The sequence below is a fragment of the Anoplopoma fimbria genome, chromosome 19, assembly GCF_027596085.1.
Source record: "Anoplopoma fimbria isolate UVic2021 breed Golden Eagle Sablefish chromosome 19, Afim_UVic_2022, whole genome shotgun sequence".
NCBI classification, from domain to species: Eukaryota; Metazoa; Chordata; class Actinopteri; order Perciformes; family Anoplopomatidae; genus Anoplopoma; species Anoplopoma fimbria.
This window is the reverse complement of record NC_072467.1, coordinates 24,851,965-24,865,324: the sequence shown is the minus strand read 5'-3', so window position 1 is coordinate 24,865,324 and position 13,360 is coordinate 24,851,965.

Below are 13,360 nucleotides of genomic sequence, written 5' to 3'. Positions count from 1 at the left end.
AAAAACGTTATCATTAAAACAGAAGTTCGTGGTCCTCTGGGCTTGTACCCTGTAGACCCATTCAGTTCTCCATCCATGTTAACAATGCATGATATTAATTACTAAACTCAAGCTGACATAACAGACCCCAGTGCTGGAAAATGGATGATTCTTCTCAATGCACAGAGCCAGATTATAGGCTTCTGAGAGTAAGGCTACTCTGGTAGGTAAAACATATTAGCTGCACGTGAGGGGGGGTCATATTCAGGCCAGCTAATCCTGCCCGAGTGCTGCTGTAAGCCTAATCGCTCTCATGTTGCATTCTTGTAGTTATCTGCTGTCAAATCAAATTCTTGTTTGTACTGTGTAACCAATATTCTTCACCGAAGCTTTACCTGCACAACATGGTCTTAAATGAGTGAAGTTCAACTGGTTCATTCTCAACACCCTCCTAACCGAGATTATCTCTCCTTCAGTGAGATGCCAACAGCTGTGAATCAGTTGGACTTGACCACAGATTTGGATTGCCTTTCAAAGTTACTATTACGCTGCCAGTGTGACCTTAGTACGTCTAAATCTGCTTCAAATGACTCGTGGGATTACTGGAATCAGAATCCCCACCTCACAAGCTGTGATCAGTGAGTAACCTGCTGCAGGTTCAATGACTCACAGTAACAGGTCTACAACTTTTTATTCAGCATTTAAACACATTTGTTTTGGAAAATCTGCGTGTGACAATGCAAGGTTCATGCAATGTTTACAAGGTCTAATCCGCACATTTGTAAAATGTAAAATTCTTTGCAAATGTTTACCAGTCACATGCTGAGAACAGAATTTGCCTACAGGGTTATCAATGGTAACGTTGATAACCAAGGGCAAGACGAAATGTGAGCTCTTTTGTTATCTCTACTGAGGGATGGAAGACGTCACATGTTTGTACCTACATACAGGATTTCCCACTTGCCTGGGGCAAGTAAAATGCCACGTCGGGCTAGTGAATCCAGTGATGCCTTTAGAAAACAATTAAACGTGGGTTTTTTCAGAGCCGATAATGAAAGAGGAGAAGGAGTGAGCCTTCCGCTATGTTGTATTGTTGTTTAACTACTGAACTACACTTTGGTCAACTTTTGTTGTTTTTTTCTATAATGAAGTTGCAACTTGAGCCATCTCACTTCCTTCTCATTTCTGTTGGAAGTTGCACATGCAACGTACACTCACTGAAAAATGGCAGCTGGTGAGTTTATGACCTGAAGTGGATTCAAGCTTGTCAATTATCCTGGAAACAGGAGTTTATTTGGCGGGCGTGAAAGAGGATGTGGGCGGAACTCTAACTATTGCGCAGGACCGTTAACTTTAGTCTCTGTGGTTATTTGATAACCGCTTATAGTTATAAACTATTTGGAATTTGCCTCAGGAGAGAAGATCTCTGAACAACTTCATTTTCTGATAAGAAACATTAACAATGAACCTTTCTGTGTAGAGAATACCTCAAGCTAAACTCAGTATTTGTGCTGAACCACAGTTCACTATGTACATACATCAACTGTGTCAAGGCAAAATGGCTTAAAGATACAGAATAGAGGAATAGGACATTAAATCATGTTTTTTTTTTCTGCATGTAGTATGTAGTAATATGTAGAATGTTGTAAATTGTTTATCTTTGTAAAGGCAGAGGAACTATTGACCCTGGAACAGTGAAGTCATTCACAAGAGGGCAGGGCCGAGGCTGCTTACTCAGTATTTTCACGTTTGTCATCCAAAAGGTCATAAATAAATAAGGATGACAATGTGCGCCTTGATTGTAGCTTTATAACCAACACTTTCTTAGTTTATCATATTGGTTCAGAAAAGGTATAATATACTGTATCGGGTTTTTTTTACAATATAAGTTTTGAAAACAGTCTTGAAAGTGGGTTTCACCTGTTTGCACCCAAATGGATGGATTCTCCAAACTTTTAAACCGATGTTGCTGTCACATTCTGACATCTAATAACTCACTCACCCCCCCAACATGGTGCCTAAGAGGGATAAAACTAACCATAAAGAGATCGCTTGGCCCAGGTCTGCTGTTAGTGCTGGATGCACTCTGTCCGGTCCCATGACTTGTTCTTGGCCTTGTGTCACAGGACAGTTCCTAGTGAGAGAGGAGGCTTTGCCGCAGTTAATCCCCTCCTTTGAAAAAGCATCTCCACCTCCAGCCAGCGAGCGCCAGAGGTGAGCCGGAGCTATGCCCGTATTATGTTGTTGAAAATGAGGCCTGTGTGTGTGGTTAACGTCACAGTGGACTCTGTGTCACGCACGACCTGTCACATTGTTTGCGAATGGCTGTAGGGCTGTTCAAATAAATAAATATAGTTTATTGTTATTCTGTATGATCATAAAATATTGCGGCTCACACTTCTTCCGTCTAAATGAATGATGTATTACCCAAATCTGTCAGAGCAAATTAGCAATTCACAGAATTGTGTCCTGAAAAACAATGTAGCTTGACTCTGACTTTTATAAAGAGATGAAGATAAAGAGGTTTTTATTGTCATTGTAGTGATACGACGAAATTCAGTTTGGCAGCCCTCAGCCAGCCAGCAGCAGAGAACAACAAACACAATAACAACAATATACAAGATAAAAACACACAAAAGGAATGAAAACTTTACTATGTACAGCAGGTGAGTATTTCAAATTTAGAATTTGTGCAAACAGTGCAGTGTAAACATTTGTTTTGGCGGTGCAAACAGAGAGTCATTTATAGTTTATCATTTAACATTTGACTTTGAATCATTACGTACATATATCATTAACATGTGCATTCATCCACTATCTTTACCTGTTTTTCCTCTGCAGGGTTGTAGGAGACTGTGTAAGAGACTTTAATGTTTTGATCTATGACATAAAATCAGTAAATACCTCACTTGTACATTTTTAAGCTTTTATCTATCTTAAAAAAGATGTTGCTTAAAAATGAGCCAATGAGGCAGCTAAACAGAATCATGCTGAACACGACTGAGTCTTTAGTTTTGATGTGGTGAAACCAGTGTGATGCTAACTTCCTGGGTTGGTCTACACAAATGAGTCATCCCTGCAGCACTCTTTAAAGTCCAAATTTTACTAAACCTGCATGCTTGTTGGCTCAGTGAAGAATAGGAAGGTGGAATATTTTGATATTGTCCATGTCACCCACCTCTAAGTGTTTGGATATGTGGAGGAACCATGGTTTTTGGCAATCATGGTAGTGACTAAACTACCCTACTTCCTGTACTACAAACAGGATCATAGAATTTGGGCCATTACAAGTCACAACATGTATTGTTTACATCTTGTGCGTCTGTCTCTGTGTTAGTCACCAGTTGTTCATTTTTCTGTCTGCGTCACCGTGCAAGATGCAGTCATGAAACGCTACAGTTGTGGTTGTTGGGATCAAAATGAAGACCAAGCTCGTGGATGGATGTGGTTCGAGCAAGGGAGCCGTAAATAGTGTGGTTTGGAATTGAGGAAGGCCCCCCCCAACGACGCCCCTGGCACTGTTTGGCGTTGCGGCTTGTACTGCTACTACAAGATTTATTGTTAAGATCAAACTTTTATGCCAGAGTACCACAGTAGTAATGACAGTGTAGCAATATAAAGAAACTGGCTCAGTACCATTTAATAACAGGCACTGCAATTCTTTCTAATGGCCATCAGGGGGCGACTCCTCTGGTTGCAAAAGATTGTATAGAAGTCTATGAGAAAATACATAAAGAAAATGAGAAAATTCCCTCAGTAAACATTGTAAACATGAGTTTATGGTCTCAATCTCTAGTTTCAAGTCTTTTTCAATACAGCATGATGTTCATTTAGTAAATGATGCTCCTTTTGGAGTAAAATAGACCATAAAGACCAAATGTTTTAGGGCGTGGCTGACTTGTGATTGACAGGACGCTGCTGCAGCATTGTCCGTGTTTTGGTCTCAGAAGTTTAACCCTTTCCCAGTGTGTTTTCAGTTCATGAACGTTAATTGTTAAATTTTAGTCGCCTGAAAATGTCCTATTCAGCTTGACCCTTGTGTCACTTCTGGTAAAAGCCAAGATGGCGCCAAAAACCAAGGTGGCATCACAGTCACTACAGGTCCCCTTCTTATATACAGTTTATGGATTCAACCTGTCTTCAGACACCTATTGAATTAAAGTTATGTGTTTTATGTGTCTAGTTTGTTTGGATAGAATAAGATAAGAACGCCAAAACCCGCCCTGTGCAAGGACTCGTACCTGCATCTACAACTACTGTCTGACAGGATGTTGTACCTACAGCTCTGTGGTCAGTTGTTCTACAAAAGACATGACACGGATTGGAAACAAAAGCCACAAAGAAAATCCCCTGGTTGAGAGAAAACCCATCCTCGAGTAACCCGAGGCAAAAAAAAACACACAGACAAGACACAACATGGTAGGAGCTGATAGCATTTATCACCATCTAGTGTTTCCATTCTCATTTTGCCAATCCAGACTCCAGCCATCAGCACTTCTCATGGCCTCGCGCTCTCGTTTGACTCTTGCCTTCACTAATGAAAAAGAAACACAGAACTGAATCAAGGCTGTCAGGGTGAACGTCACAGTGGCCTCACCGCTGACTGTTTTCTTTTGTTTTATCAGAGCAGGTTTGAGCTGCACATTGCCTATCATATCACACAGTGGTTTTTTGTTTTTGTTTTTCAAAGCAGCCACCAGACAGCACATGAAATGCACTTTGTTTCCCCCGTGTGAACACTGAGCTTTTCAAGACAATAGCACACATTCAAGGTCTGTAAGTTAAAGAGTTTATGATGTTATAAATAGTTAATCTAAATATACTTACATCATAGGAGTGGATAACAGTTGCAGGATGTTGACTCTCTATGTGGGAGTTAAAAAACGTCTGTGATGCACAAACTCACAAGGTTTTTGGGTGCAAGACCTGAGAGATCAAAGCTATTGTTGTAATGCCTTTTCTTTACTTCCACATGTCATTCTTCCCTTAATACTGGTATGAAAAGTAATAAAATACTTCTCCATCACTTATTATGTATAGGCTATGTTGAATACACTTCCTGTAAGTCGCTTTGGATAAAAGCGTCTGCTAAATGCCTGTAATGTTATGTATAGAGATAGTCGTTCAGTTAGTTTGACAGTAAAAATCTGTTTTACTGATGTTTGAAAGAAAAACAGCAAAAGTGACCCCTTGGATGCCCCTATGGTAGATAAAACATGATAGAGTGCCCTTTCGGGTGCCCTTCCAGTGGAGAAAACATGATGAGTGCCCCTACAGCAGATCAAATATGATAATGTGCCCTCTAGGGTGCCTTTCCAGTGGAGAAAACATGCTGAAGTGCCCTCCAGGCTGTCCTTCCAGTGGAGGAAACATAATGAATTGCTATCTAGTGTGCCTCTCCAGTGGATAAAATGTGATAAAGTGCCCTCTTGGATGCCCTTACAGTAGATAAAACATGATAAAGTGCCCTCTTGGATGCCCTTACAGTAGATAAAACATGATTAAGTGACCTCTGGAGTGCCCATCCAGTAGATAAGACATGGATAAGTGTCCTCTATGGTGCCCTTCCAGTGGAGAAAACATAATTAATTGCTCTCTAGTGGGCCTCTCCAGTGGAGAAAATACGATAATGTGCCCTTAGGGTGCCCTTCCAGTGGGGAAAACAGCACAATAATGGGTGACCTTCGATGGAGAAAACGTGATGCATTTCCCTGAGGGCCGCTCTACATAGGTTGTTTTTTTTGCCCATCAGACAGCCAGGGTCCACCACTGAGGACCATCAAAGCTTTGTTTCGCCCATTCATGCCAGCTCTGGGAGATTCCCATTGGCTGACAACTCGTGTCTGTGACACAGTGAAAACCAATATGCCTTAACTTTCCATCAGAGGTCTGGCAGAGGGTAGACTCGTGACGGTCGGATGGCATCGTGTTACCAAAGTCAACGTCAGGTCATGAAGAATTCAACAGGTAGGCAAGGTAAGCCGCCATCTGTGACCGCCGGCTCTGTGTTTACCACCGCAAAATCAAAACAGCAGCACAGAGCGGAGGACACCAGGTACCCAGCCGTCCACGTGGATGAACCGCCTGTTTTATTTCAAAACAAGACACTAAGCTCAAGACCAGCACATTTTGGTTATTAGAAACAAAACTAAATTTCACAATTGGTGGATTCATTTAGGGGAATAAATTAAAGCCTCAGTTAATTTTCCATAAATGAGAAAAATTATTTCCAGCCTTTTTCTTTCCTAATGCATTACTCTATATATTGGGTTATAATGCCACAATACACACTAATACACTGAGTTGTGTGATTCACAGGCTCCATATGACACAGCTATTTTGTATATGGTTGAAACAGCTGGAAAAATACTAAATATAGATTAAATTGTACACCATGAGGAGGATAATACTGGAGTTACTAGAGATGAGTCAGAGAAATAGAAATAGTCAATCTCTAAATTTGTACAAGCTTTGGTTACGATGTAATAAAATGTTATTGTTTAATATCACAACAATAACCAGTTATCTGTCAACAACATCAAAGCAAATATTCAAGATCTGTTTTGGGGAGGTAAAGATGAAAAACAAATGTATTTATTGTTTCATTTTTAATTGCATTATGAAAAAATTGAATTGTATATGTAACTGCTGCTACAAGAACATAGCAGTCATTCTAATAGTAATCTAATCCTTTCCATGGAGTGTTTCATCAGTTGACCCCAAAGGACCTTAAGATAAGATAATCCTTTATTAGTCCCGCAGCGGGGAAATTTGCAACCTTAAGGGATCTTTTGTTTTTTCACCCTTTTGGAGGACTAAAGTGATCTTTTCAGACTTCACACATGGCTCACATGCAGCACGCCACACAGTCCGTCTCATGAGCAAAGTTTTACAAAGTTTGCACAAAGATACATATAGTGCAGACACACATATACACACACGCAGAAACACACACACACATCATTGTGCTCACTTGAATTCAAGCTTGTCGGGTGTGTGTGACCTTCATGGAACTAAAAGAAAAGGCTCACTGATAAAAGATATTACATAAATTAATGTAACTGTCACCGTAGGGATTGATTCACACTGTTAAGGAGATATCAGTAAGTACATCTGCAAGATTAAGTGTTTTAAAATCATACACTGCGACATCACACCAGGATCTAAACACTTAAAATGCATCAACAGGAAGTTTATTTATTAAAACGTCCATCAGAGTACTACACACTAGTATCGCCTCTCTCATCCGTGACACTTATTAGCTACTGTGTCTGTAGTACACTGAGCACCAGCTGATACCGTCCACTGCTTGCAGATTAGACAACAAGAGTTTAGTTATGTAAGGTTTTGAAATACAATCCATTTGGATGAATTAATTAATTAATTTATTTATTGATTATAATCTTTCATGTGCAGTCTGCGTTCCAAATTGCACACATTTATATTTTTACTTTTGGTACCCACTGCCGATGCCTTTACAAAGCAGGTACTGTGCCATGCAGAATGCATTTAATTGGGACATACCACTTCATCGTACCATTGCATCTTGAACTATGACGATCTTGATCATTTGTATCCCATTTTGGGTCAGAATAGCTGGAAAAGCATTTTGGCTTGCAAACTTTAAAAAGCAGCAGATTTAGCTGCTTATGTTTAGCATACTGCATTTGACATACTATGTTTGGGGACCAGGCAGCAATTTATGGGTCTGAAAATGAAACCAATGAGCAAGTGCCATAAACTTGCATTCTTTCTAATGGCCGTCAGGGGGGCGACTCCTCTGGTTGGAAAAATAAGTCTAGTTGTATAGAAGTCTGTGAGAAAATGACTCTACTTCTCTCTTGATTTATTCCCTCAGTAAACATTGTAAACATGAGTTTATGGTCTCAATCTCTAGTTTCAATTCTTCAATACAGCATGATGTTCATTTAGTAAATTATCATCTCAATAGAAATGTGTCATTACAGAATTATGAGGATCATTTAAAGAAACCAAGATAGCGATGGTCAAAATACCCAGCACGACCTCAAAACGTCAGTCCACAAACCAATGGGCGGCAACACGATGACCAAGTCCACTACGTCTATATTTGTGAAATACTAAACATTTTTCCCGACATACTAAATAGTATGGATGCATGAGTATTGGACATGCACATGCAGTCACAAGTAAATAATAAGAGATAACAGAGAAGGTGGGGAGAGAGAGAGAGAGAGAGAGAGAGAGAGAGAGAGAGAGAGAGAGATGGGTGCAGTCGGATGGGAACCAGGGATGTCAAGGTTGAAGGTCAGTGAAATGTTTTTTCTTCGGCTCTATAGATTGAGCTGTAAACTAAGCCACTCTGCCATCGAGTAAGGTTCAGAATCACCTTGAGCTGCTTCCATCCTATTAGCTAAAGCTGACAGCAGCTCTTTCCAGCCGCTGCTTTATGACTGAATCCCCTCAATACACAGATCATGTGTGTTCTGTTTGACTTGCCCACTGCTTCTTCAGTGAGTAAACAGAGATACCAATTACTTTTTGGTTTGGAGCTCCAGACCAACATCCTCTTTCATTTCCCATTTCCTCGCCACATGAAACTACGAAGGCTTACTTTCACTTAAATGTGTCAATAATTTAGTGAATGAAGGCCTCGCCTAATCACAATTGTGTTGATTAAGAAGTTAGCATATTTACTCTTCATTTATTTTTGCCATCCTAGCTGCATGGTTACTCAGGTGGTCCACCTCTTTGACTGAAGTATCCCAACAACTATTGGAGGGCCTTGAAAAGTTGTGCAGACATTCATGGTCTCCAGAGGATGAATCTGAAAAGTTACACACATCATTGAACCAAAGAGCTCCTCCAGCAAAACTGCATTGTTCAGCTGCACCATTAACTTCAAGATGCCAACATTGCTATCGGATCAAATGGTTTACAGCAAAAACACACATAACCACAACATGGTCATCTTATTTAACTCTGCCAGAGAACTAACTCATTGTAAAAAAACAGCTCTGAGGGTGTCATGATATTATTGGTTAAAATGGGTTGGCACTAGTTTAGGTAAAAACACATCTTATTTTGTTTAAACCGGAAGAAAAGATGATTGGATTTTGATATAAACATACTTAGAAATAGATTTTTTTAACATTTTCTTTTACATATATTGCTAAAAAGACACAATATGAGTGGGGATTGGATCTATATTGGTTTAAAAGGCATTTCTCGCCTCATCTCAACTTTAGGCTTGTGTTGGCCTTGATTCAGGCATCTTACCAAAAATCCATTCAAAAAAAGGAACCGGAATAGCAAAAATGCTAACTCATTTCCAGTTTTACGACTCATTCCTGCAGCATTTTGTTAGCCCACATTTGCATGACAACACACTAAATTAAGATGGTGAAATAGTCAAATACTATACCTGCTAAGCATCATCACGTTAGCATCGTCAGCGTTAGCATGCTGTGCCTGAGAACCGTTTCAGAGCTGAATGGCTTTCGGCACTTGTCACCTCTTATTTACCTCACACAGGTGGAAGTAGAGCAGCCCCATTTTTAAAGCTAGCGTTCAACAATAATCCACATTTCTACTCTCTGAACAGATCATGTGATTACGCAACAGTAATAATACCACGCTTGGTTTCTGAATGACTTGTGACATGTACCTAAATGATGTATAAGTCAACTACTAGGTTCATCAGCCAAACAAAACACACATGCACTAATAGAATTAACATTAGTATCGGTTTCCTTTCACAGCTCTCTGGGTTTCTGAGCAGCCATTCTGATGAGACGGAGGCTATTAGCAGGAATCAATAAGCGTGTTACTGAGGCTGCTCTCGCTCAGCTCATGCAGTGAGGGGAAAAAAGTGCAGCGAGCAGGCAATATCCTGGACATTTTGTACAAAGAGGACGACGGGCTGTGTTCATAGCCAGGAGGAGCGAACAGAGATATATGACACAATACTTTTCATCCTTGGGGAGAGTTATAAAGAGCGGCGATAAGGGCTATGAACTGGAAGTAATAGGATTTGTGTGAGCATCAGATACACACACTCTCACACACACACACACACATTTTTTGGCCTGGCAAAGACCTCCTGACGTCTAATGTGAGATTACAGAGAGGATGTCCTCGAAGCACCTGCAACACTGTGTGGGTGGATATTATATTAGGGGCATCTCAGGACAAAGACACAGGTGGTGTCGGTCTCTCCTTATCTAGGGTTCAGATCAGACTCAATATTAATAAATGCACACAGAAGCATTCACAAATGTTTTTGGTGATTTATATATACACAACTCTTTCCACATATATTTTTTTTTAATGCACACAAAAATGCCAATCATTATATATAATTTAAACAAAATCCACAAATCCCCAAAAAATTTTAGATTCACAAATATATATCTGCTGCACACACACATATTTCTTCTTTTAATGAATATAATAAAAATCCACAAATATATGTATTTAAAGGGATTTGCAATTTTATCATCAATATATTTTTTTTTTATATTGTTACATTTATAGACAAACTGTGGATACTGCGTTTACAAACTGGTAGTCATGTGTTAACTTCAATGCATGTATGTTGTTTTTTTATAGACTCACCTGATTCACAATTTTTTTTTGAAACAGGGAATCATCTGTAGCCAATCAGATGGCTCCTCCATTTTCAACCAATCACATGAGTACGGCCCCAGCTCATGGTAGACGTTTTCCTTTCGGTTTCTGCCAGAAATCACTCTTGGGTTGAGGCCAAAAACCTATTAAGTTAGGTTTAGTAAAAACTACCTCACTTTTTGTTACTAGCATTAGCTAATAACAAATGTTAACTTAGCTATGTGTTTGTTTGCCAGGTTTGTCGGCTGAATTAGTCTGGCTGTGTATAACAATTTTCATTTTGTTTTAAGTGAAAGTTGAGGACAGCAGGACTATAGCACTCATGGCAAAGTCACATAGCTAACGTTTGCCAGCTGTCATCTTACTAATAACATCAAACTAGTACAGGCTGGTCGTGTCTTGTCTGACAAAATAGTTGGTTGCAACATGCTAAGCCAATGCTTCCTTATGAGAACATTAAGAAAGTAGGCTTGCTACTTGCCAACTTAGCGCATGTTGCTAAAGTCAGATGTTTGGACCAACAAAGATAACGTCAGCTGACTCTCGCTTTCCCCGTTTCCTACCTGTTTATGTAATATATATATGTTATAAACTCGTGGTTGCGCGCTCATCTGATGGAGGAGACATCTGATTTACTACGGATAATTTCCCGTTAAAAAAAGATTGCAGGTTTAACAGTTTATATGAAAATATCATAGCATCCAAATCTGTTTTTAAAGAAAAATTCTCATTTCTTTTAAATATATATTTGTGGATTTCTATTACATTTATTTAAAACAAGAAATATTTGTGTGTGTGTGTGCATCAGAAATATATTTATTAAGCCTTCTGTGTGCATTAATTAATAAAGACTTGTGTTACCGCATAACTATCAAGGTACACATTCATTACTTCAGGAAGGTGGAAACTAGTGTAGTGTTCGGAAGAAAAAATAAATCCGGTTTGTCTTGAAATCTGATTAATCTTTTCTTCCTGATAATGCCACCTTGAATTCCACACAGACTTTGTCATTCCTCTTTGGCAGGTTAGGGCCTGTGTGTTGTAGACATTGCACACATAGTAATCATTATGGATCAATCGGGGACATTTTGACTCATTTTGAGTAGTAAGATGCAACTAAGTTTCAGGAAATTGTCACTTTTTATCTGAGAAGATAAAGATAATTTACAAAAGTAAATAATAAGGGGGATACTGCAAACAAAGTAGCTCATTTCCATCTCAAATGCAACCCTTTACAATGGATGCATTGTTTGGTTTCATACTAGTTTTTAGTTATTGCCTTTATGCTGGCAACTAATAAAAATGTACAGAGATATAGGTTGTCACTTTTTATTACTTCCTCTGTTATCAAAGCAAGATGCTGCCACATTTTAGCACGTTTTACAACAAGTAAACAAACTGTCATATAAAAATGTCAGAAAGGAAATATGATGCAGATCAGGAGGACGTTTTTCCATAAATCTTGATAAGATGAGACACAGATTGATACCAAAAGTTGTTCTACATGTGCACAGAAGTTGAAATCGGGGAGGATTATGTGAAGGAGGCACAACAAAAGGGTGACCCTGAAACTGCGAAGCAACGGGGAGGTGGATACCCGCACCGTTCCCTCCCACAACCCACTTTGGTTTTTAGTCATACCATTTCAGTGAAGGCTTTAGCTCATGGTTTGGTTTTCTTGCTTAACTACACCAACCAAATACCCAAATACCCAAAGCTCACCACACAGCTGTGCCTTGGCCAAATACAATCAAATCCATCTGTAACTGTACTGCAAAAATGAATCGTAGCTAATTTCAAAGTAACCAAATCTTTGCAATTAGAATTATTAGAATTATTTTTTAATGCAATATTTCCCTCAGAAAAATACAAAATAACACAAAGCACACAACCTAAAAATAAATAAATAAATAATATTACAATCTCATATTTAAGACAATGTGTTCTTGTGTCTATTACAACGTTTAGGGGGTAACTTTTAACCTTACATCTTATTTATTTATTATATAGTTTGATAATACCAGTCAGATTATATGAACGAAATGTTGCATTTAAGAGAAATATATACCAAATGAGGTCTAACATGATGTATTCATTAAACACAAGCAGCCACTACTCTACTGTGCTCTTTGTTTAATCTTCTCATACACAACTATAAGGCTTATTTGTTATCAATTATTAGTTGTGAGTCAACAGTACTTTTTTTCATGTGTGTTAACTATATTATTTAGTAAGTACATTGTATATCCCGTGTTTGTCCAGGGAGCACAATAATGTCTTTGTCTGACATTTAATCAGTTTCACTGACTTAATGGACCACAGTGTTGCATCATCGCAACGTGTTAGTAATAGTAATAGTAGTAGGCCTATTTATAACAGTATATGTCTCACTTTATTCCTGATTAAAGAAAGAAAAATCAGTTTTGTCTGAGATATATGTAAAAAGAAATATATATATATTTATTTCTTTGTGCGATATCCTCGTTTGGATGACGCGTAAAAATGCCAATTGACCAAAATCTCTCTTTTTCACATCTCAAACATCTTAAACACAGTATTCTGAACACAGACAGTCATATTTATGAAAAGCACAGTTTGTAAAATGAAACTGTAAAGACTTAAGGAGTGTATGAACCAGCCAGTGAGCGTTTATAAACAGAGGCACATTGCCAGCCTTCATCCGTGGCGTAGTGGGACATACCAAGTAGAAGAACAGGGGGGGTGACAAAGACAAACACCACTTTTACATTCAATCTGATTATTATACAACATA